A 24,910-nucleotide genomic window follows, 5' to 3' on the forward strand; every position below is an offset into this window, starting at 1 on the left:
GTGAGCCAATTGGTTACCTATCTACTGACATAAGGGTTAATCCCCAGCTGGATGTGTTTCTTAGTGATACCTGAGTGGGGGATTGTGTCCAAACCCTAGGCCAGATCAGGATAGCCAGTATGCACTGGCTTACCTTCATCCAGGCCAATCACACAGAATCAATGGGCTATGACAACATCATAGACTGCCTATTGCTTGAATCAGCACATATATCTTCCTGACACGTTTAAATACATACTTCAACACATCCTCCACACAGACCATGTTCGTGTAGAAAGGTATAAATCAGCATGCATCCATTTGAGTTGGGGGGACAGCACCTGATGCATGCATGTATAAACACATCCTGACACTCCTCATCTGTGAGGGAGACCAACATGTCATCATGGACCTTTTACTAAATGAACACTAGTTATAGCCTGGCTGTGTGCAACAGACCTGTGTCAGTTGTTAATGCTACATCATGTCTGTTACATCTGTTAGATGTCCTCAAAGAGGTCATCGAGGACATGCATGACAACAAAACTATCATCTTTTTGGACTTGACAAGCCCAAGGCATTTGACACAAATCCACACTGAGGTATTCATTCAACACTATCAGATGTGGTCATAAACACAATACCTGTCACACATCTTATTGGTCATACCTAGGTATTCTTTTTGTGGCATAAACATTACTGCCTGATAGTGCAGAAACCCCATGAAGTTTATACACCAGATGCATGTGTGATACCTGTTCTGGTGATGCACACAGTACATACATAGGTGTATGACAACATTAATGGGATGGATAACATTTATGATAGTGTGGATTGTGTTTTATATATATATATATATATATATATATATGTATATATGTGTATATATATATATATATATATATATATATATATATATATATGTGTGTGTGTGTGTGTGTGTGTGTATAGATATATATATATATATATATATATATATATATATATATATATATATATATATATATATATACACACACATACACACACACATACCATGCACACCAGACATCTAGCCTGTATTCATCATAATGTCACATACAGGTATAGCAGTATCCATCCTAATATCGCCAGAAGCTATTACAGTGTCAGGATGGTTTGCATGATTACCCTCATAAAGTGCAGGCATGTCATAATAGTTGTATAAATGTATTTGTGCAGAACCTTCTCTGATTATGCTAAATCACATATGTCAGAGACATTGGATTACTAGTGGTATTCTGATATTGACCACAATTGTGTGTGCTTCTTTTAATGTTGTCTGTGAGACTTTACCTGTGTCCCACTTGCTGGAAACCTCTGCTGAGACTGCACTCATATTCAGGCAACTCAGTTTGCACAGCTTCAGAATGTGCACCATACCCCAATTGTACATAATATCCCTGATATATGTACTCTGCATTGTTCATGTAAGGACACATCTCATACAGACATTCTTCCCATTGTTATGCTACCTTGTGTGACAACCACATAATATACATTTTCACTGAACAGTCCCTATTGTACCATATAGATATGTGATTGATGTTGCTGCTACAACCATCGTCCATTGACATGCCCTCATCTGCTGTACATTAGGTTGTTTCACCTGTCCTCTTTCCCTGTGTTCATTCCTACAATTCATCTGTGTGTGCCTATTGAATACACATACTTCCCCTGAGTGTTTATTTTACGTGGCAGTCCATGTACCCTTATAGCTCATTTATACAACATCAGGACAGAATGCCAGGAATGGAATTTTGCAATACTCTGCACTGTATGCACTGTCCTGTACTGTGTTTGGACCATATACATATCATACCTGTCCACTGTCCAGATTTTTACAGTTTGTTCAGACTTTTGCCTTATATCTTTTGGTCTGTTCCTTATAAAATTTGTGGTTTTCTGCCATATCACTGGATGAGCTCAGGACTGATTTCACTAAATAATTACATACATTTGAGTTTCAGACTTCAAATCCTTCAGAAAATGTATCTTAACACAAACCTGTTGTTATTCTAGCACATTTCTAATGTGCAAATATGTAGAATCTGTCCCTATTACTGGGTCATCCCCCCCCCCAATTATGTTGGGCTTTGTCCAGATTTCTTGCACTTAGAGACTGAGAACTATGTTAGGCCCTGATGATCATTGTGTAATTCTGCACAAACACAGTAACCGACTGTGTTTTGCTGTAAACAGGATTGCAATCTGCATTACTTTACATGGTTTTCTGCCCAGCAACACTGTTGCCAGCCATGAAACTGCACCTACAGTAAACTCTCAGTTAACCAGCACCCATAGGGATTGGTAGATACCGGATAACTGTAGTTTCTGGTTGTTTGAGAGTTACTATTAAAAATAGACCTGACTAATACTGTACCATATACTATCTGCTTGGTTTGACCTGTTCTCAGATTGGGGAGAGAAGGAATTTATTCCTATCTTCCTTTTTAAAACTCTAAAACTCTAAAAACGTAAGATATGTTTCTGCAGGGGGAAAACAGAAAGTGCAACACATGAAAATTGTACTGTCTTTCTTTGATTTTTTTTTTTTTGGCCAGTTTCTTGAGAGTGCTGGTTGCTTGAGTTCCAGTTAACTGAGAGTTTACTGTATTTATGTTTAAATGTGGCGCACAGGATGAATAGGTAATTAGCACTGCTGCTCACTGCGCATCACTGCTCACACATGTAAACTCCATTTAGGGTTCTCGAGAAGCCTACACTGAGTTTGCTGAATCGCAGGGATAATGTGTGTTGAATTTATTTCATTTTACCTGTGTAAGTCACTACTGAGAGTACACCAAGTATCTCATGTCTCATATGTCATTATATAACCTTTCCTACAAGTATGCAACAAGCTGCCATAGAAGATTGGGTTATGTGCTAATCATTCAGTTCCTTACATGTGCAATTACATGTTACCATCATGTCATGGCCTATTACAATAATATGAGATACTGGTTAGTACACATACTAGTACTGTTTAGGACTAGTATGTTACCACATTGTTACAGTTGATTTATTTGCACCATTATTGCATTACTAACATGCATAAACCATCCTAATCCTAACTCTGTTTCACATTATAGCACACTTGTCAGTGTTGTACACATAGATGGTCACACTGTTCAGAGTACTACATATTAGCCAATATCAGTTTTTTGAATACCCAGGTTTGACCATACTGCACTGTAGTACTCTTCAATAATCAAGACACACCTGAAAAGTCTAGACATTTCTGTAACTCTACTCATCACTCACTCTGGTAATAAATCCTGCAACCCATGTTCATATGCAGGCTATTTTTTTTTTTTTACAAATCTGTGATGCTTCTGTGGGATGTGAGGATTTCTGAGGAAGTGTGGCTCTTCTGAGCCCTCCTCTCCATAATACCACAATTATATAGCATCATCAAATTATTTACCCCTCCAAGCTCGGTTCAACTGTTGGTATGGACTGGTGAGGACAGGATGCAGGAAAAGAGTGAGATTAAGATGTAACACTGCTGATCACAGAGGATGACTTAATACACTACTGTATGGCCCTACATTTTGTATGGTGATGGCATTCAGAAGACCACTGTGTGCTGTTAAGCATAAGCATCTCTTCAGGTGTCTACATCCTCCTTCCAAAGTTGTGACATTACCTCATAGTCTGTACATTCACCTGCTCTGGTCACTGTTCGTGGCTCTGGTCTTCATTGAGGCTCCAAGAATGGCCTGACTTAGTCATGCTCACACATCCAATGTTGAGGGATGAACAGGCATGGCTGCATCCTTTGTTTCCTCCCCCACCAGCTCTTACAGGTGCCTGGGACACTAATTGAAACCAGCCTGCATGGGTCATGGTAAGCATGTCATCCATCTATATCAACATAACTGATATCCCCTGCAAGACTTGTGGACTTTATCATATACTTTTAGACTCAACAAGGGTTGACAGACATCAGTGCTGTGTGCTATCATCCCCTGAAACTGTGATGCATTGTATGCTAATGAGGTCCATTAGTGATACATGGTGCTAAAAAGCCAAAAATGACAACTGATAAAGTCACATAAATTTGTAGTGTTCTGAGATGTTTAGATATATGAGATTACTTCTACATGGAGAAATAATGAGGCTGCCTGATGAGCCTGATTTGCAAGGGCATGGAACGCGTTATCATGGCAACCTTCAAACACTGGAACCTGACGATTGGATGGGAGACAGGGAATTCACCTCGGGGATCACGTCAGTCACCCTGCTAGACAGGGGTCCAGGGAAGTAAATATTGTGGGAAGAAATATCTAGAGAATTGTTATGGTTAGGATTGTATAAGCCCTAGGGCCGATAGATATGCTGTATTGCTTTTTAGGTCTTTAGGTAATATATATATATATATATATATATATATATATATATATATATATATATATATATATATATATAGTGCTTCTTTTATGGATTTGTTGATGATGAAAATTTGCATGGAAGATACTGATAACTATTTATTATAACACTGCCTAAGTATGTAAGGCTTCCTTTGAAAACCACCCTATATAGCTGGCAATACTTCTATTATAATCATTTATGTGGAGACCTTTTGTGGACACTGATGCATATTTTTCCACACATATATGTACTCCATAGGTATCTTGCACTCCTAGCATAGAAAGCTACTTGCTGTCCACAACTGCTGTAACAGTATACTGCATACTCTCCTCATCTGTAACTAGTTGCATATCTCTATGGCTGTGTAGAAGACAAAATCACTCTATATTCATTCAGAGTAGGTTTTCTTTCTCTCTGTATACATATTGCAAGTTTCAATTTTCTCTCTCACTCTCTCTCTCTCTCTCTCTCTCTCTCTCTCTCTATATATATATATATATATATATATATATATCTGTATATAAATATATACAAAATTATGAATGTGTGTGTCTTTTTCTCTCACCTTATGTGTAAATATGTATGTATGCACATACACACACACACACACACACACACACACACACACACATATGTGTGTGTGTGTGTGTGTGTGTGTGTGTGTGTGTGTGTGTATGTGTGTGCGCGTGCGTGCGTGTGTGTGTGTGTTTGCATGCACAAGTGCACATGTGCTTAAATGCATATATGAGATGTCTGGGAAGAGTCCAATGATCTAAGATGATTGTTTGTTCAAGCTGGTAAGAGGATATATAATGTCTTGCCAGAAGCAACAATACAGGAAATATAGGTTGCAAGAAAGTGTAACTGCACTAAGTAATGCCATAATGCCATATGGTAGTGCAGTATTTGGCAGAAGAGTGAAACTTCATCATCTTAGGAAAAGTAAACTGGTGCATTTAAAGCATGTGTTTGTTGTGAATCTGGTTCCAGACCAAACGAGGATATGTGCCGATCACATCTATTTAGCTACCATGAGCAAGCAAAGGAATCAGTTTATGCCAATCATCAAAATGTGCAAATCTTTGAAAATTAGATTTAGACTGCTCTACCCAACTATATTTAAAAATTAATTTCCTGACAGGCACTAAAACATTTTGGGATGCAGACATGACAATGGAAGACCTTAGGCATTTTCAAGAAACTCATTGCCTGCTGGTGAGGTGTAAGATCCCCCTCCTGCAGATTCTGGGCAACCAGGAAGCGACAGAGAATTTAGAGTATTTACCAGACTTCCTCGCAAACCTTTTCCTGTCTTTCAACAGATGATGTTGAATAGACAGAGGAAGATGTGTGAGCACTATAATAAACCAAATTTACTGTTTTTACGTTTCTATGGAGACTCACGGAGGGGAGACCAAATCCACTTATCATTCAGACCATCCTTCCAGGTCTGAAGTAGGTGAATTTCACAAACTAGCAGGACAATTAACTCAACTCATTGAGCTTTTGACACCTTTGAGTCAAGGTCTTATATCCTTTGTCTCCGGCCATGGACTTCTTACCAAACTGGATTCAACCAGGGGCAGCGATCTACCCCCAGCTCAAGACGCTAATGGTACAGTCCGAGTACCCGATACTGGAGTCAACGCTAACTCTTCACACAACTTTTTGCAAACGCCCAACATACTTTGTTCCAATAGTGTTCCTAGGGACAATATGTCGCCGAGGGGAAACAATACTGCGATTCCACCGCACTCAAGCTTCCAGGAATGGCTTCAGTCCAAGCCGAGTTTTGACACCACCAAACGGGTCTCAGCAATAACGGAAATTAACCATACATACTCTGATACTATTGAGTTATTACGGACAGCACTTTACAGGTACAAAAGTTTACATCTGGATAATATGTACCTTAATGAGTGCCTTAACAAACATATAGTGCCTAAAGTGCTAAGGATATTTAAATATCCTAACAATGTTATTACTGGCAGTGATTTCCACAAGGATCTTGTTAGAGCTTTTGACAATTGTGGTTTAGAAATTGTTCAAGCCATTGTTAAGAAGAATGAAAAAGAAATTTGTAAGCTTAATGGTGACATTGAGAGATATAATAATATTGTTGTCAATGATTTAATGTTTACTGTTGAACTAGAAAAGAAAAAATATTATGATATAAGGGTGCAAATAGACAGAAAATGTCAAGAAATTATTAATAGAAAACATAAAAAGTTAAACCGTGATATTAAAGAATATCAGGAAGATATACAATATCCAGCACCCCCACCCATGCGTTCTACCTATTACAGGGATTGCAATGAAATACACACTTCCAACTCTGAGGGTTTTACTACAGACAGAAATAGTCATGGGGAGGGGGGAAACAAGATAGATGAGGACACCGAAGTACGAGAACCTCTTCCAAGGTGGTCTGAGAGGATTCGTAACCAACACAACAATAAAGGTTCTAAACATTTTTACAAGGGCAATTACCCTTACAGTGGGGGAGGGGGGTACAACAAGAACAGGAACCAGAAGTGGTAGAACCCACACCCCCCCATTGTTGTTGATTATAAAGGTGATAATTACAAAGTTATCAGCAGGGCAGGTTTTCACATATACAACTATAGTGATTTTTCTATCACAGAAACACTTTTTAGCCTATTCACTAAGGGCTTTAAATATGTTCCTCAGCGTAATAGTAACATCACTAGAGTCATCATGGATTTAAAAATTTTCATTAGAAAATTAAATTTGGAGAACCTTTATGGATCTGAAACTCACAATACAGACATATCTACTCCTAAAAGGTCTAGTACCTTCAACCCCCCTATACATCCTCAGTTGAGCAATTTAGAATTAAGAATAGAGAAACGAATTAGGGACATTTATAGACACAACAGATATGTACCGAACCTTAGTACAGCTGAACAAGATCTACTCACTGAATTAAGTTACAGTTCCAACATGCGAGTCATGGAACCGGACAAAGGGGGAGGTATAGTCCTTATGGATAAAATTGTGTATGAAGGTAAAATGAATTCCATTCTACACAATGAAACACGCTACAGGCCAGTGTCTATAAAAGAGATTAACATATCATATAAAAAAATAGATTTAGCTATTAAGGATTTATTTGATCAAGGGGTTATACACTTTGGTACATATTTATACCTTGAAAACAAGAATCCTAGGGTACTCTCAATATCTGGAGTACCTAAAATACACAAAGGTGTTCAGAATCCCCCACTTAGGCCCATTGTATCTGCCCAGTGATTTAAGAGATCCCCTTTATCTAAATTCCTAGATTGGAAGCTTAAACAACTGTGGGGCAAAGAACAGTACTTACTCAAAAATTCCTGGGAATTTTTGGGCAAAATCACCCCTGATCTTAATGTTCCTAATTTACAATTTCTTACTATTGATATAGTTGATCTTTTCTCTGTTATACCGCACGATATGGGATTAGCCTGGTTAGAGGAAGCATTGAGAGATAACCTAGGGGCCTGTGACAATGATATATTTTTGGTTACGGAATTAGCTGACCTGGTTCTACACAATAATTTCTTGTACTTTTCTGGAGAATACTTTAAACAAACATCTCGGGTTGCCATGGGAGCTAATTGTGCTCCTATTTATGCAGATGTAGTCCTTTCTGTATGGGAAAAGAAGTATGTATTAAACAGCGAATACAGTAAATACTGGACGTTTTATTCCAGATTTTTGGATGACATCTGCATTTTTTGGACAGGTACGACAGGTTTGATAGAGGATTTTATAAAACATCTCAATTTTAGTACTGACTTTTTGACCTTTACACATCAGGTCAACACCAAGCAGGTCAATTACCTAGATGTATTAATAAGAGTGGACGATACAGGTTTTAAATCCACTTTTTCAAACAGTTACATTCACTACAATAGTTCCCACCCAAGACACCAAAAGAAAGGTATAGTCAAGGGACAATTCGTCAGAACATCACGTATGTCTTCAGATGACCTGGATTACAAACAGGAATGTTCAAAGCTCACACGGATGTTCCAGGAGAGAGGGTACCCCGAAGAATTCATTTCAGATCTTAGTAAAGAGGTCACAGATGGCAGGAATACCAAATACAAACCAATTCTCGGTACAGGTAATGTAGTAAAATCAACAAGTGCCAGTGTAGAACAAGAGTCTAAAGATGGGTACAAAAGATCTTTTGTCACTGATTACAGTGCTAATTCTGGTGTCATTAAAAATATAGTGGAAAAAGAATGGGAAAACTTCCAAGACATCACGGACCTTAGCAATTTAAAAGGAAAAACTGTAAGTACAGTTTTCCGTAGGGGGAGCAACATCAAAAATATATTAGAGCAAGAATCTTCGGTTAAGGGATACTCCAACCAACGTAAAGGAACATACAGGTGTGGGGCTTGTACACAATGTAAATATATATTACACACTGACAAAATATATATTACAGCCAGAAATAGGTGGATAACAGCATCCACCTACTCTAATTGTAATAGTCAAGGGCTGATATACTTAGCTTTATGTCAGAAGTGTCAAGGGTTTTACGTTGGTAAAACGGAAAGACATCTGAAGCGTAGGATATATGAACACCTGTATGAAATGCAGAGACAAAATACTAACAATGCCCTGTTTCGACATACCTTGGCATGTAACCAGGCTAGATTTGAATTTTTTGTATTAGAGACCCTGCACAGGGACAATAGAGGGGGTCCTTGGGAGATTAGATTAGAACACCAGGAAACCTATTGGCAAATCCTATTGGAAGCCAACAAAATACCTGGCTTGAATGACAACATATCCATTGCACCATTATTAAAGTTGAAGGCTGCTAAGTTGTGAAATTGTTTTTTTTTTAAAAATGTTTTTAAAAAAGGTTTTTAATGAAAATGTAATGTAATTTTAGTAAAGTACAATTACATTTTTACAAAGTATTCACCAAGAATACAATTTTAGACCTATATATTACATTTACATGTGTTTTATACAGTTTTTTGGTAAAACAGTTTCACTGGTATTGAAACCGGTTTTATTGCTTTAAATTTCAATTAAATAATGGCTTTTAATTAGTGCTAATTGAACATTATATAACAACTGTTTGCGCAACTCGTCAGTGTATCTGAGGAAGTCAGGGAATAACGCTGACGAAAACGTTGTATCAGTTTTGTACTGACGTTCATATTAAACTGTTGTGGTTGCGGTCTCCCTACAGACTGATTCCTGTTTTTTCTTTAGCACTATAATAAAATTAAGAAAAGTAGCAGAAATCAAATAGTAGACCTTAACGGACTGATTGAAAAGGACTGAGTGGACAAGTGAGTGAGATTTCTCTCTGTTTTTAGTTTGATTATTGGTTCTTCTAAAAGGGATGTATTGGGAACATTGAGAAACAGAAAGTTAAACCAGGGAGTGAAATGAGGAAAGAGACATAATGAACATTAGTAGTGGTGGGCACTGAGGAAAGAAGTTGGTTTGGGGATAAAGACCACTGTCTAAAGCTGGAAGAAATGAAGAGGTGCAAAATGGACTATATATATCTGTACCAACTGCATTAATTTAACCGCTCGTTTTCAATTGAACAAATGGTATTAGAAAAATATCATCTGCTATTGCGGATCAGGGGCAGAATCCACTTTGCACAAAGCAAGTTTGTAATGTTTAATAAGTTATGCAGTAAATAAAATGTTAAGAAACAACAAGTTGATGGGGTGGAATGAAAAGACTGATGCCTGTGTAAGACAATGGGAGTATTTAAGACTAACTGGTTAATGTCTGGGGGAAGGGGGTAGTAGAAAAATTGGTAAGCAAAAGCAAATTGTGGGAAGAAAGGAATCATACATGGCTGGAACAGCTAGAGGGCCAATGACTGTATTAGTAGAGGATTCCACAGGAAATGGCTGAATGGTAGGGGTTTCACTTTTTAATAGGAAATGACTATGCCTGGAAGTTATATTTGCTGGTTCATGGATTGAGCTTCAGCTCAGCTGTTATGTAGCAGGATTGCTGATAACTTTGTGTGTATAGTTCTACAACTAGGCTAGTGAAAGTGTGTGTGGGGGTTGAACCTGCAGTACTATGGTGGCTGGAAACAGGAGACAAAAAATACTGAAGGATGTACACAAGTTGATACACTTAACAGAGTCAATAAAAAAGGAAAACACATCAGACGACTAACAAATGCTCAGTGTAAATATAGCAGCATGGCATGTTACTGGCCCCAGACATAAAAGGGAAAGGGAATTGTTCTGAGTAAACTGAACGTGGAGGTAATACTTCTCCAAGAAATCCATTTGACAGATGTAGAGAGGAACCATTTATTAAAGCCAGTAGGAAAGCAGGTTATTTTTGGGTAAATGATGTGAGAAAGAAAGGAGGAGTCATTTTAATTCCAAAAGAGTGGATGATAAAGGCAGATGACTAAAAGAAAGATGGGAATGGGAGGTATATAGCCATTAAGGGTAAATGGCTGGGAAATCAGTGACTTTAGTAGCTGTTTATGTGCCCCCAAAGTGTACAACACAGGCAATAAAGGACACTACTGTTAGGAGACTGGAATTTGATGGCAAGGCAGGGAAATGTATCAAAGGCTCTTAGGAAAAATCAGTCTCCCTAAGGAAGATATATATTTAGGAAAAAGTTTCAGAACATTTGGATTCTTGGATGTGATAGAAACTGACACACAAATATTATTCCCCACAATATAACACCCGGTCTAGAATCAACAGGGATTATCATACTAGAAAGCATGCTTATTGTGTGAAGAACAGTTACAGATACCCAATAATGTAGTTGGATCATGTCCCCATGCATATAAAGATAAAGGGGAGGAAAGAAGGTACTTGGAAAGACAATGACACCTCTGGACATACTTTCTAAAGAGAGAAAAGTTTATCAGATGGCTGGAAAATATAATAAGGGAGGGTATTACTCAGATAAAAGAGGAGGAAAGATTGGCTAGTGGCTGGGAAAAGTTGAAACAGAATATAAAACTTATATTGATTTAAAATCCAATGAAATAGGCAGGGCCAGTATTTGGAAATACTGAGAGACAATTACTAAGTTGAGAGATATAAATAAAGCATTGGAGCTAGAGGGAGATGGGTATAAGGACATAGATAAATAAACAGAAGGATATCATTTATGCACACTAAGATAAAATGGCTGAACAAAGGGTGATGGAAGCCTGGACTGCCTTTTTTGACAACAGGTCCCTTAGAATGCTGGCTTTTACTGGAAAGGCTCATTCAGACTCTGCTACAGTTTGCTGTGAAGGAAAGATTAGTTTACTGTTTATTTGTTTTATTCTGTATTACTTTATTGCCTTTTTGTATTTTGTATACTGTGATTTGTTTTCTTTACACTGTGTTTTACTTGTATTCTGCTTTTAACTGCATATTAAAACTTGAAAAGACGCTACAGCTGTGTCTCTTGTGAGTCAGACAGAAATTTTTCCCACCCTCCCACGCAGTTACTGTTGTGTTTTTAAACACCACTGTCTTTCTAGTAGCCTGCCCCTTATGTTAATTTGACCATATATCTCATTTCCTCCCTGCTTTTACTGGTTGGCGTGAGTGAGCACAAAATTATCATTTTGTGAAACCCCCCCCCCCTTCAACTATTTTAATTTATTGGCCATCCTACTGTATTCCATAGTACCAGAATAAAAAAGTGACCACCCCCTTTTAATCTATCTTGTTGTTTTAAAAATAGTGACTATCCACTAAAACTTAACTTTTTAGACAGGTAAAACTTAAGTTACCTATTTTCACATCTAACTCCTCTAGTGCACACTGCAGTATTTAGGATAAACCATTTTTTTCATCTTACCTTTAGGCATCGATTGCAAAACCACCAGTAATTGGAGATCCCACATTCTGCCTCTCAGTAGTCATCTTGGGATTAGTGCTTCTGTTTACTCCTGGTGAGAGAAGGAGTGCAGTTACATTATTTCCTGGAGACTGCTGATCACCAGAAAGCTTAATAACTGCTTTAGAGGTGACAGCTTGGAATTTGTGTTTATATTCTGTTCCTGGTGAGAGTAGGAGCAGAGTGCATTGATTCCTGACTCTTTCTGGTTGGAAAGTTAGTGTCTGTGCTTTAACGTACCTGATTGGTCTGGTTGCTATTCAAGGTATCTATCAGAAAAAGGCTACAAGCCTGCAGACCCTTGCATCATCTAGGACAAGACTGTAGATCACCAAACAGGCCGTAGCCTGCTTCTTTTCTTGGGATTGGTGCTAACATTTTGCTTCTGGTGAGAGAAGAAGCAAAGGAGTATTGTATCCCAACAGAGTGAAGTTGTGCTGAGACCAGCATTACTAGTAGCCAGGCAGTAGCCATTCATGCGACTCCCCTCTTTTTATCATTCTTGACAAGCTAATTCTTTATTTTCAGTAAGTACTGCCTGATTTCTTCCTTACTTCAGAATATCTGCCTAAATACTTCATCTTTAAAATTTCGGATCTACGTATTAGTTTCCCCTCAAGTGTTTGGCAGGGGTCTGCACAGACTCAGACACTTTGAGTGACATTTTTCCTGTAAAAGGCTTCAGTACTTAATATATTGAGCTCATATCCAGGCAGGTCTAAAGGTCATTGCCCTGTGTTTTCTCCTGTCAACCGGGTGCACTTGGGCATCCTGAGGCAATGTAGCAACTGCCTCATGTACACAGACAACCCTCTCCTCTTACGTCTCAACACTATGACTTGTGAGAGATGCACATATATAGCCAAATTAGAAGCCAAGGACTCTCCAGCCAAGAGTGGATTAGCCAGTCAAGAGGAGAAGGTTAACACCTGCACCACACCACATTCAACACATAGCCCTCCAGAACATACACCACCACAACCCTCACATAGTAACACAAAATACACACCTACTTTAGAGGAGGTTCTCAATAAAAATTTGCCCAAATAACAGAGACCCCTGAGGCGGAAATGCAAACAACCACCACATCCCAGCACAAACTATGACACACATAACTCACATAAACAGTGTGCCACTCAACCAAAGCCCATAAGGCAAAACAACTTACCTAATACACTAGTCATAGGTGACTCAATAGTAAGGCACACTGATGTCCCACTCACTAGGTTGAAAAAGGAGAAAGTTACGGTCAGCTGCCTGTCGGGTGCCAGGATCTGCCACATAATGCACTCACTTAGGTCACTCCACAACAGGTACAAATATGATTCTGTCATTGTCCATGATGGTGTGAATGACCTGAGATGTACCTCCCTGGACTACATAAAAAGAGACATGGAGGAGCTCTTGGATCATGTAGCCCAGACAGGTATGACACTAGCCCTGAGTAGCATCCTGCCATCACCCAGAATGATACCACTGCACAAGCAGAAAATTATTGACTTCAACAATTGGCTAAGTTTCTGGTGTCATTCTAAGGGGATCCAGTATCTGTCTGCCTGGAATGACATGATCGACAGACCTCGATGCTTCGCCAGAGATGGCCTGCACCTGTCACCATATGGATTCCGGATACTGGCCAAGGCTCTTGCCACCCTATAATGCCTTTTTAGGCAACATCCTGAAGACAAAATTACCACCATAACTGCTACAAGCAAATGAAATCTGAGGCTTATGCTACTCAATGCTAGAAGTCTAAATTTCAAAATGCACTCGCTCAAAGCATTCCTTAAAATGGAGAACATCGACATCTGTGCAGTGACCATGACCTGGTTCAAGGCTCTGGAGAGCACCGCAGCACTACCAGCCTATAATTCATACCACACCTTTCAGCCCCTAAACTTGAACCAAAGAACTAAAGGTGATGGTGTCTCCATATTCATAAAGGATATGCACACCTCCAGACTAGGAATCCAACATACCATGTCAAAGCTACGTCAGGTGCAACTAACACTGTATAATACTGCAATCCAGGTTTTAGATCTCCCACGATGTCCCAAAACTCCCACTCCACATTCCTAAACACACTGGAAAATATTAAGGTACAGCCCAATATCCTTATACTGGGAGACTTTAACTACCCCTCCATTAACTGGGAAAATTACTTATGTACCAACACACTTGCTCAACGTTTTCTGGAATTCATTAATTCCAGTGCCCTGGACTAACTCATTCTTACCCCCACCAGGGGTAGAATCATCCTTGACCTTGTCATTACTAACATGGGCGACCGTTGATCTACACCAGTAATCAACTCCTCCCTGGTCAGATCTGACCACAAGCTAATCACCATGGATATCCACATCCCACCCTCATCCCCCCTAAAGGAAACCACTGTAAAAAACTTCTCCAAAGCCAATTTTGGACTTCTAAATACAGAGGTGGCTAACTTCACGACACCCATGCAAATGGAAAATAGGTGCACGACTGAATCATACACCAATACACTGTATGAGCACATACACACGTGCATGGAACGGGCCATACCAAACAGAAACAAGATGCTCTCCTCCAAAAAAAGGAAGCCGATCTGTGGTCCCCCATCATAAACAAACTCTACAACAGAAGGAAAAAAAAACTGTTGCAGAAAATGTCCCAATACTGGAAAAATTCCCTTGTCAGCCTCAGCAAAAAACTGAGATCCATCATCAAATCATCTAAAGCTAGCTACGAAAAAACAATTACTACAGATTCTAAAGACAACCACAAGGCATTCTATAGTTATGTCAAGAATCTACATGGCAAGACACAGATCTGCTCTGAGTTACAGCACAATGGCAGTACATATACAGAATGAACTGATATTGCCAACATAATGGCCAACAGGTTCAGTGCGAACTTTACTCCCCCTTTCACCCCTTAAAGGGCCTATCACAATACTTGAGGAATGCCAGGTCCATGGCTACACAGGTAAGAACCACACTGTTCAAAGCCAAGAATACAGCTTCCATGGGACCTGATAATACCCCTGGCTGTGTTCTTCATGAATTACAAATTGAACTGGCACCACACCTGAGTACCCTTTTCAATCACAGCCTCATTTCAGGCCTTGTTCCTACCAAATGGCACACTGCTATGGTCATCCCACTCCACAAAGGGGGAGCGACTACAGACCCTGGGAACTATTTATTTATTTATTTACATTTGTTGACCAGGAGTGCCCGACTGGACATAGGTCCATTTTCAGCAGAGGCCCGGGGAGAAAAGCTCCACAGTTAAAATATGCAGACAGTAGTTACATTGGATTTACATAGCAATTAACAATTTGATCAACATAGAAATTAAAAATTACAAACATAGTTACAGATGAAGAACATAGTACATCAGTAGACAACTAGAATCTTTATCATCTGTGAAGTACATAACAGACATTAACAATTGTTACAATAAGAAGTTCCTGCTGTATAATAAGTAGTTAGGATTATGAGCATCCGAGCTTGCTATAATCAAGGTAGTTAGTGGGGTGGAAAGAAAGGTAGTGGGTGGATGGGGTGGGTGATATTAGAGGGGGAGTTGCAAGGGCATAGCCAGCATGTTTTTAGGTGCGCTTTTAGTAAAGTTTTGAAGTGGGTGCATGATGGTACGGAGATAATTGTGGGTGGGAGGGAGTTCCATAATTTGGCTATGGCGCAAGAGAATAGTGCTTCACCAGCAGAGTTATTGGCTTTAGTGACCTTTAAGTGATTTTTGTTGCTGGATTTTAGTGGTCTGGTGGTGCGATAGGGTTGGAGTAGATTCTGGAGGGATGGGACTTTTAGTGGATGTTTTACTAGTTTGTGGGCGAGTGCGAGTTGATGCCATTGAAGGAGGTGAGGGAGTTCAAGCCAGCCCAGTTCAGCATGGGAGAGACAATGGTGACTGGTAGGATGCCCTTGTGGTGAATTTGGTGATTTTGTTGTAGCAGGTCTCGAGCTTGTTTAGATCGCATTGCCTTAGGTTGGTATATATTGGAGAGGCATAAAGTAGGGTGGAGATAAGGTGGGAATTTGCTACTGAAATATTTGCTACTTTGGTGAGAAGTTGCTTATTTCTGTATAACGCTCCTAGTTTTTTTGGGACTTTTTTATGGTCATGGATATGTGAATGTCAAATTTTAGTTTATTGTCTATTTCAACTCCTAGCAATTTGGTGTGTTCTGTTGGGTGTATAGTGGTGTTGTCTTTTACTGTGATATTAAAGTGAGAGTTGTTTTGAGTATGTTTGGTGGACTGGAAGATGAGTAGTTTAGTTTTGTTTGGGTTGAGTATTAATTGGACATCGGATAACCAAGTTTCAACAGAGGAAAAGGCTTCATGTGTGACTTTTTGCAGTTTTGTGTAGGGACTGGGCTGAGCAGATGATGGTTGAGTCATCTGCGTATTGTATGAGTGTGCCATGTTTGGTGGCAGATGCTAGCTTATTGGTGAAAATAGAGAAGAGTAGGGGTCCAAGGATGGATCCTTGGGGAACCCCTATAGAGACAGGTAGTTGGGGAGATATGTAATTCTGCCATACAATGGATTGTTGGTGGTCAGACAGGTAACTCTGAAACTCAGTTGGTGACTGACTGAGAGAAAGATATGTTATTGAGGACAGAGATGAGTTTGTGTGGGATCATGTCGAATACTTTAGATAGGTCTAAGAATGTAGCAGAGAAGAGATAACCATTGTTTTTATGCTGAAGGATAGTGTTAGTAAAGGAGAGTAAGGCAGTGGTGGTGCTATGGCTTGGTCGGAAACCATGTTGAGTATTGGAAAGGAGGTTGTTAGTAAGGAGGTAGTCTGAGACCTGAGAGTGAATGCGTCTCTCTAGTATATTGGAGAGAACAGCTATGGGGTGGTAATTGGTTAGTTCTGTGGAGGGGCCAACTTTGTGGAGGGGAATTATATGTGATACTTTCCATAGTGTGGGAACGTAACTTTCTGACAGAGATCGGTTAATCAAGATGGATACTGGGTAGGCTAGAGCATCAGCTGCGATTTGTAGGTATTCACTTGGGAGGTTGTCTGCTGCTAATTTGGTGGGCTTAAGTTTAGTTAAGAGTTTTTTTTATGTTGGAGGTAGGCACAGGAGAAAAAGAGAAGGCAGTGGAGAGATTACTAGTTGAAGGTATGGGTTGGAGGGGAAAGGGGTTGTGTTGTTTAGCTAGTGATAGTATGGCTTGTGTGAAGTGTGTGTTGAATGAGGTAGCAATATTTTCTGAGGAGTGAGGGATGTTAGGAGGAGGGGGTACTGACTTCACCTGGGTGGAGGATGGAGTTCATGGAGGACCAGAATTGTTTGGGGCTGTGTTGGAAGGAGTCTAGGGCAGACTGGTAGTATTGGAATTTGTCCTGTTTTATTAGCTTTTTGATTCTATTGCATAGTTCTAGGAATTTCTGTCTACTTGAGGGGATTTTGGTTTTGCGCCAGTGCTCCCAGGCTTTATCCCTGTTTTTCATTTCTGACTTAGTGGTTTTCTGTAGCCATGGGGAGGGTTGTGCTTTGGTTCTGGAAAGTCTTATGGGGGTGCGGTAATTAAGGATGCTCAGGAAGGTAGTATTAAAAAATTCAACTGTGTCATCAAGACTGAGGTACTTTAGAGGATGCTAGTTACAGTCTTTGAAGGATGAGATGAATGTGAGTGGGTTAAAGTTTAGTTTTTTACGTATTTGATGGTAGATGACAGGTTTAACTTGGTATATGTGTTTTTTGAGTAGGAATGTTGGGGATTGATCACTGAGACTATCCGATAAGCAGCCTGCTATATATATAACTGAGGGCTCTTACTGACTAGAATCCAATCCAGGGTAGTGTGCTTGTTGGAGTTTTTATTTATCCTGGTTGGTGACTGGACTAGTTGGGTGAAACCATGAAGGTTTAGATGATGGGTTGGGTGGTTGTCAGAACAGGATTGCCAGTCGATATTGAAATCACCTAAAATTATAGTTTCTTGGGGGAAATGGTGGGTAGTCCAGCTGAGGAGTTTTTCTAGTGGTGGGATGTTTTGGCCAGGTGGGAAGTAGCATCCAATTATGTTGATGGTTTTATTTTGGTTTATTCTGAGGTTGGTATATATTATTTCTTCATTGCCTATTTGTGGAGCTGATGATTTTAAGATCTGGATGTTTAGATGCTGTTTAAATATTATAGCTATACCGTCTCCTTTCTTGTTTAGCAGGTCTACTTTTAGTATGCTGTTATCCGGTAGGGAGGATTTGCTCACTGGTAATGTAAGGTTTTAGCCAAGTTTCTGTCAGGATGACTACATCTGGGGAGTACAAGTCTATGGTGGCATGGAGTTCATGGACCTTGTTGGATATACTTCTAATATTTAGGCTTAGTAGAAGGAGGTCACTTGGCTTTCTATTGGCTGTGATTTGGGAGAATTTGTGGTTTCTAGTCTGATTATGATGTGTGGGGTTGGAGATGGTGGGGCCAGGGTTGGGGTGGATGTCTCCACGATATGCATGAGGTTATTAGTTTTCTTAGTTTTTGAATGTGTTTGTTTATTAGGGAAACATTATGATAGTGGTCTGTGGGTAATAGGTACAGCCTGACGAGTCTGATATTTAAGGCTATGGAGCACATCATCATGGACCTTTTAAATAAGGACATAGGGAATCTCCAAACTCTGGACCCCATGCAGTTTGGGTTTGTGAAAGGTAGATTATGCCTGCTCAACCTGATAGACTTCTTCGAGTCTGTCACCAGAGCTGTGGATGAGGGCAAGGTAGTTCACACAACCTACCTAGATCTTGCCAAGGCCTTCAACACCATCCCTCACTAAGGAATCATAGATAGACTCACTAAACTAGGCATAAACCCCTATGGCATAAGACGGGTTGCCAACTGGCTCATTGATAGTACCCACACTGTGAAAGTAGCAGACTCCAAATCTGACTACTGACCAGTTACAAGTGGTGTCCCACAGGGATTAGTCCTAGGTCCTCTCCTGTTTGGCATCTACTTCTCTGAAGTTCAAGCCAACACAAACAGACTCTGGCTGACTAAGTTTGCAGATGATTGCAAACTGGGAGCCATTAATGATTCTCCAACTGATGTAGACATTCTACAAAAAGGCCTCACTGACACCAATAACTGGTGCCAGAATCATGGCCTTAAGCTCAATGCCAAAAAGTGCATTGTCATTTCCTTTGGGAAAAATTTGTTGCCCATGAACTACAACACAGGTGGTAGTCCACTAAACACTGAAGATGTGATAAGAGACCTGGGGACACAGGTTGACAGCAACCTCTCCTTTGATATCCACATTGCCACTGTAGTCAGAAAGTCCTTCTATGTGGCACATCACATTACCAAAAGGTTTCTCATCCAGGAAGAAAGAGGTCATAATCTCTCTCTACTCATCCCTCATTAGACCTATTATAGAATACAACGCCTCAGTTGGTATGTACCTCACTAGACACCTACAACAACTGGAAAGGCCAGAAAAATACCTCACTAAGAGGATCTTAGGCCTTATACACATGCCCTATACAGACAGACTCAAAAAACTCAAGCTATACTCTGTCTCTTATCACCTACTTAGAGGCGATCTCTGCTTGACCTACAAAGCCATGTCTGACCCAGAGCTGCTAGATATGCTACACCTAAAGAAATCCCAATCTCTCCATGCCACACACTCCAAGGACCTAAACCTCATTACCACAATAAAAAGAACATGTTGGAGGGACAGGTTCCAAACCCAGAGACTTCCCATACTCTGGAACAAACTTCCCATTCACGTCAAGCAGAGCACTTCACTGGCCCTCTTTAAGAGAAATTTTGACGAGTGGATGGGCAATAGGTAGTTCACCCCGGGGATCACTTCAGTGGCCTTGCTTGACAGGGGCACTGGGAACTAACTTTGGGTGGCATGATGCCAGGGAATCTTCTTGGGCTAGGCTTATATTGGCTCCAGGGCTGTTAGCCTAGTGCACACCTATGAACCTATGAACAATGGTTAAGACAGCAAAAAGCAGATAGAAATATCATGCAGCTAAAATGACTAGGAGTTCTGTTAGAAAGAGGGATGTATAATATGTTTGAATTTTGACTGATTACTACTCCAAACTGTAGAGTCATGATCAGGAATGTAAAGTAGCTACAAAAGAAATAAGAGGTTATTTCAGAAAGCTTACTATGGTGAAGCTCTCTAGAGGAAAGCAATGAAGGCTTAATGAAAACTATAGATAAAGAGGAGGTACTTATGGCAATCAGACAAAAAAAATAAAAAAGGTAAAACTCCAGAACAGGATGATTTCTCAGTGGAAACATAGAAAGTACAAGAGGAACTGATAATAAATGTCTGGTCCAAGCTCTTTGATGATATCCTACAAGGAGCAGAATTACTGTGCTCATGGGAGGAGGTGATAATAATGGGCCTGTCAAAGGAAGGAAAGATAACATGAGCCCAGAGTCCTTCAGACCCATTTCAATTCAAAGTCTTGACTATAAAATATTCATGACCATATTAGCCAATAGGTTAGCAAAGATTCTACCAAGTTCATAGTTTCATAGGTTGATAAGTTGGTACTAGGCTATCGGCCCAAGGGGCTATACAAGCCTGGTCCTAACAATTCCCTGGCTATTTCTTCCCACAATATTTACTTCCCTGGACCCCTGTCTAGCAGGGCGACTGATGTGATCCCTGGGGTGAATTTCCTATCTCCCATCCAATCATCAAGGTTCCTTTTAAAGACGGCCAAAGAGGCACTCTGCTTGACATGTGTGGGCAGTCTATTCCAGAGTATGGGGAGTCTCTGGGTCAGGAACCTATCCCTCCAGCATGTTTTGTTCATTGTGATGACAAGGTTTAGGTCCCTCAAGCGTGTGGCTCTGATGGATTGGGATTTCTTTAAGTGTAGCATGCCCAACAGCTCTGGGTTTGACATGACCTTGTATGTTAAGCAGAGATCACCTCTGAGTAGATGATATGCCACAGAGTATAGCTGAAGTTTTTTAGTCGATCAGCATAGGGCACCTGCTTTAGGCCTGTGATTCTTTTAGTGAGGTGTTTCTGTGGCCTTTCCAGTTGTTGCAGATGTCTTGTGAGGTACATACCAAACAGGGTGTTGTACTCTATAATGGGTCTAATGAGGGATGAGTACAGTGGGATAATGACCTAATTTTTTCTGGATGAAAAGCTCTTAGTGATGAGGTGTGCCACATAAAAGGATTTCCTGTGTGTTGTGGTGATGTGGTTATCAAAGGTGAGACCACTGTCCACCTGTGTTCCTAAGTGTCTTATCACACTTTCGGTGTTTAGTGTATAGCCACCTATGTGGTAATTCATGGGTACATGTTTTTTTCCCAAAGGGGATAACTAACACTTCTTGGCATTGATCTTGAGCCCATGGCTCTGGCACCAAGCATCTGTTTCTGTAAGGGCCTTTTGTAGAATATCCACATCATTTGGGGATTCAATAATGGCTCCGTTTGCAGTCATCTGTGAACTTTGTTAGCCAGAGTCCCTCAGTGTTGGCCTGTACTTCAGAGAAGTAGATGCCAAACAAGAGCGGTCCCAGAACTGAACCCTGAGATACTCCACTTGTCACTTGTCTGGAGTTGGATTTGGAGTTGGCTACTTTTACAGTGTAGGTTCTGACAGTAAGCCAGTTAGCAACCCATCGAGTGGTGTAGGGATTTATGCCCAGCTTAGTAAGTTTATCTATGAGTCCAGAGTAGGGGATGGTGTCGAAGGCCTTGGTGAGGTCCAGATAGGCTGTGTGGACTGCCTTACCCTCCTCTACTGCTCTGGAGACTGATTTGAAGAAATCAATCAGATTCAGGAGACATGATCATCCCTTCAAGAACCCAAACTGGGTGGAGTCCAGTGTTTGAAGGTTGCCAATATCTTTGTTTATAAGTTCCATGATAATACATTCCATGGCCTTGCAGATCAGGCTCGTCAGACTGATGGAACGGTAGTTCCCAGGATCCAAGGTGGATCCCCCCTTGTGGAGTGGGATAACTCTAGCTGTGCGCCACTCAGTGGGCACGAAGCCAGAGGCGAGGCTATGATTAAACATGGCACTTAGGTGAGGAGCCAGTTCATTTTGTAGTTCATGTAGTACACATCCTGGGATGTCATCTTGTCCTGGTTTAATTAATCTGGACCAATGTGGATTTCTGGTGGGGATACAGACTTTTGATAACATTAATAAAACAATCTTAATACAAACATTTTCAGAAAATAGCAAAAGATCTCATCTAATGGTAGGGCTTGACTCTGACAAGGATTTCGATAGAGTGAGCTTGGACTTTTTGGAGGTAGCATTGGAGATTTTTGGATTCCTTAGAGATTGGACTGCACTGATGCTAAGGATTTACAAAAGAGCAAAGGCTATAATAAAACGTGAAGAGTGCTATTGAAGTTTTTCAGTCGTTTTAGAGGTATGATTGGGGAATGCCCTGTGTCTCCACAGTTGTTTGCCCTTCATTTGCAGCCATTAGCTGTCAACATTAGGGAGTCAGACATAATAGGATATGTCTGGGGCCCAACATGTGAGAAAATATCATTATATGAGTATGATTTTGTTGTATGCATCCAACCCAGAGAAAGATCTAGGCACAATCTGCTGTAAGCTTAGTGAATGCCGTAATTTAGCTGGAATAAAATAAATGACCATGAGACAATAGTGTCACAGAGGACTATTCTCCCACAGAAATTTCCTTACTTATGGGGACATGACAAGATGAAGTATCTAGGAATTCGGATAAGAAAAAAGGTGGATTTTGTGACAAGGGAATCCTGGAATGAGACACTTCACTAGAAAATTGCTAAGATTAGAAGTGGAAAGTGATGTGGCTAGACTTGGACAACAAAATTCAAGCTCTGAAATTTTTCTTGGTCCCACTGATTTTTTTTTTCACTTCATGAATTTATTTGGGAAGTTAAAAAGAGTAGGGTAAAATGGGAGAAGCTCCTGTTACTTACAGAGCAGGGAGGATTAGCGATGCCAAACCGAGGAAGGTACTTTATAGCCACTTGACTGAGACCCTTGTATCTGTTACACTAGAGTACATACCTTTCAAAATGGAAGAGGTTGTGGCTGGAGAAGGAAGAGGAATTGGTGACAGATAAAGTGACAGAAACATGGAAAGCAGTCACCCAAGATCCTAAAGTACATTACCTATATGGTTACATACAAGAAGTTCTGGATAATTTTAATAAAATGAAAAGGAATATCAGACCAAAAGGTTGGAATTTTACAGGTAGATTGTAGAACAGAAGGCATGAGAAGGGAAATTGAAGAGGTGAAGGCTGATAGAATCTGGTGGAGGAAAAATATACAACTTCAGTTTTGGGAACAAATAAAGACAGGTGAGTCTGTAATGGATTGGAATCAAACTTGGGAAACCTTTGGGTTGCAGAATAGGAACAAACTAGTGTATATGGAGGTGGCCTGCACAGCTAGGAGAAATTTGAAAATAGGAGAAAAATACAAGAAAATACCTTCACTGGTGAACTATATCTTGGAAGTGAGATCAGATCAAGGGGATAGAAAAGCTCTGATTACCAAGGTATGCAAAGATGTGATAGGTAGTGATGAGAAAAAAGTATTGGGCATCAGAATGAAGGAGACTATTTGTGAAAAATATCACACACAAAAGGAATGGGAAGACATCTATTTAACCTAAAGAAGGGCTGCTAAGAACAGAAGTTTCAGAATTTTTGTGTGATGGTAACTGGACAAGTATTTTTATATACTAGATAAATTAAAAAAGATATTTCTATGACAAATGAATTGTTGGAGGTGTAATGCAAAGGAAAGGGGGATGTCAGAGCATATATTTTGCAGCTGTGATGGACTATAAGAGTTTAAGAGAGAATTACAGACTTGTGTAACAAGAGTAGCAGGGAGAAAGGTGTCTGTAACTAAGGAAATGATGTTACTAAATTGATGGAAAGACAGGGGGGCTAGACATGCCAGAGAATCGGTGTCACTACTGATGATAGTGGCAAAGAAGGGAATAATATGGAAATTCAAATGGTACCCAAAGCTGGAAAAGTCTATATAATGATAAGGCACTTAGAAGTTATAGAGTTAAAGAAAAACATATTCAAGATACTGAATAGGCAACACAGGTTTAAATGCGATGCCTGGAATAAAACCAGGAAAAGCATGCATTAGTAATGGAGGTACCCAGTACCCTGACACTGGCAGAAAAATGGTTTAGTACTGCAGGTCAACTTGTAAATAATTATAAGGGATTATTGGCAGGCAAATAGTGATATAAATGTGCTTTGGACACATTAGATTATGGTTTGCAGTAATGGAAATATTTAAGACTGTAATCCCAGTTTCTGGACTGGACTGACTGCATAAATCTGAAATTTTAAGAATCTGACGAAAATATGTGTTCTTTTTAGGATAAAGCTATGTCCAGTCAATGGGGTGGGAAGTATGAGGGATGTATGAAATCTAGTAATTTTAAAACTTGGTGTATGCAAACAAAGTTGAATATTTTTATTTTTTTTATTTTGAAATTAAACAAAAAAGAAAATGCATTATCACTCCTAGATTTAGAATACATATCAGCTACATGCAGCTTAACTCTTAGCTGGAAAGCATGCTACATAATATTAATCATCAAACATACTTCCTACTGTCTTTCACTCTGTTTCTGGGAGGCTCAGGA

The sequence above is a fragment of the Protopterus annectens genome, chromosome 2.part0 (genome assembly GCF_019279795.1).
Source record: "Protopterus annectens isolate FY-2018-M chromosome 2.part0, PAN1.0, whole genome shotgun sequence".
Lineage (NCBI taxonomy): Eukaryota > Metazoa > Chordata > Ceratodontiformes > Protopteridae > Protopterus > Protopterus annectens.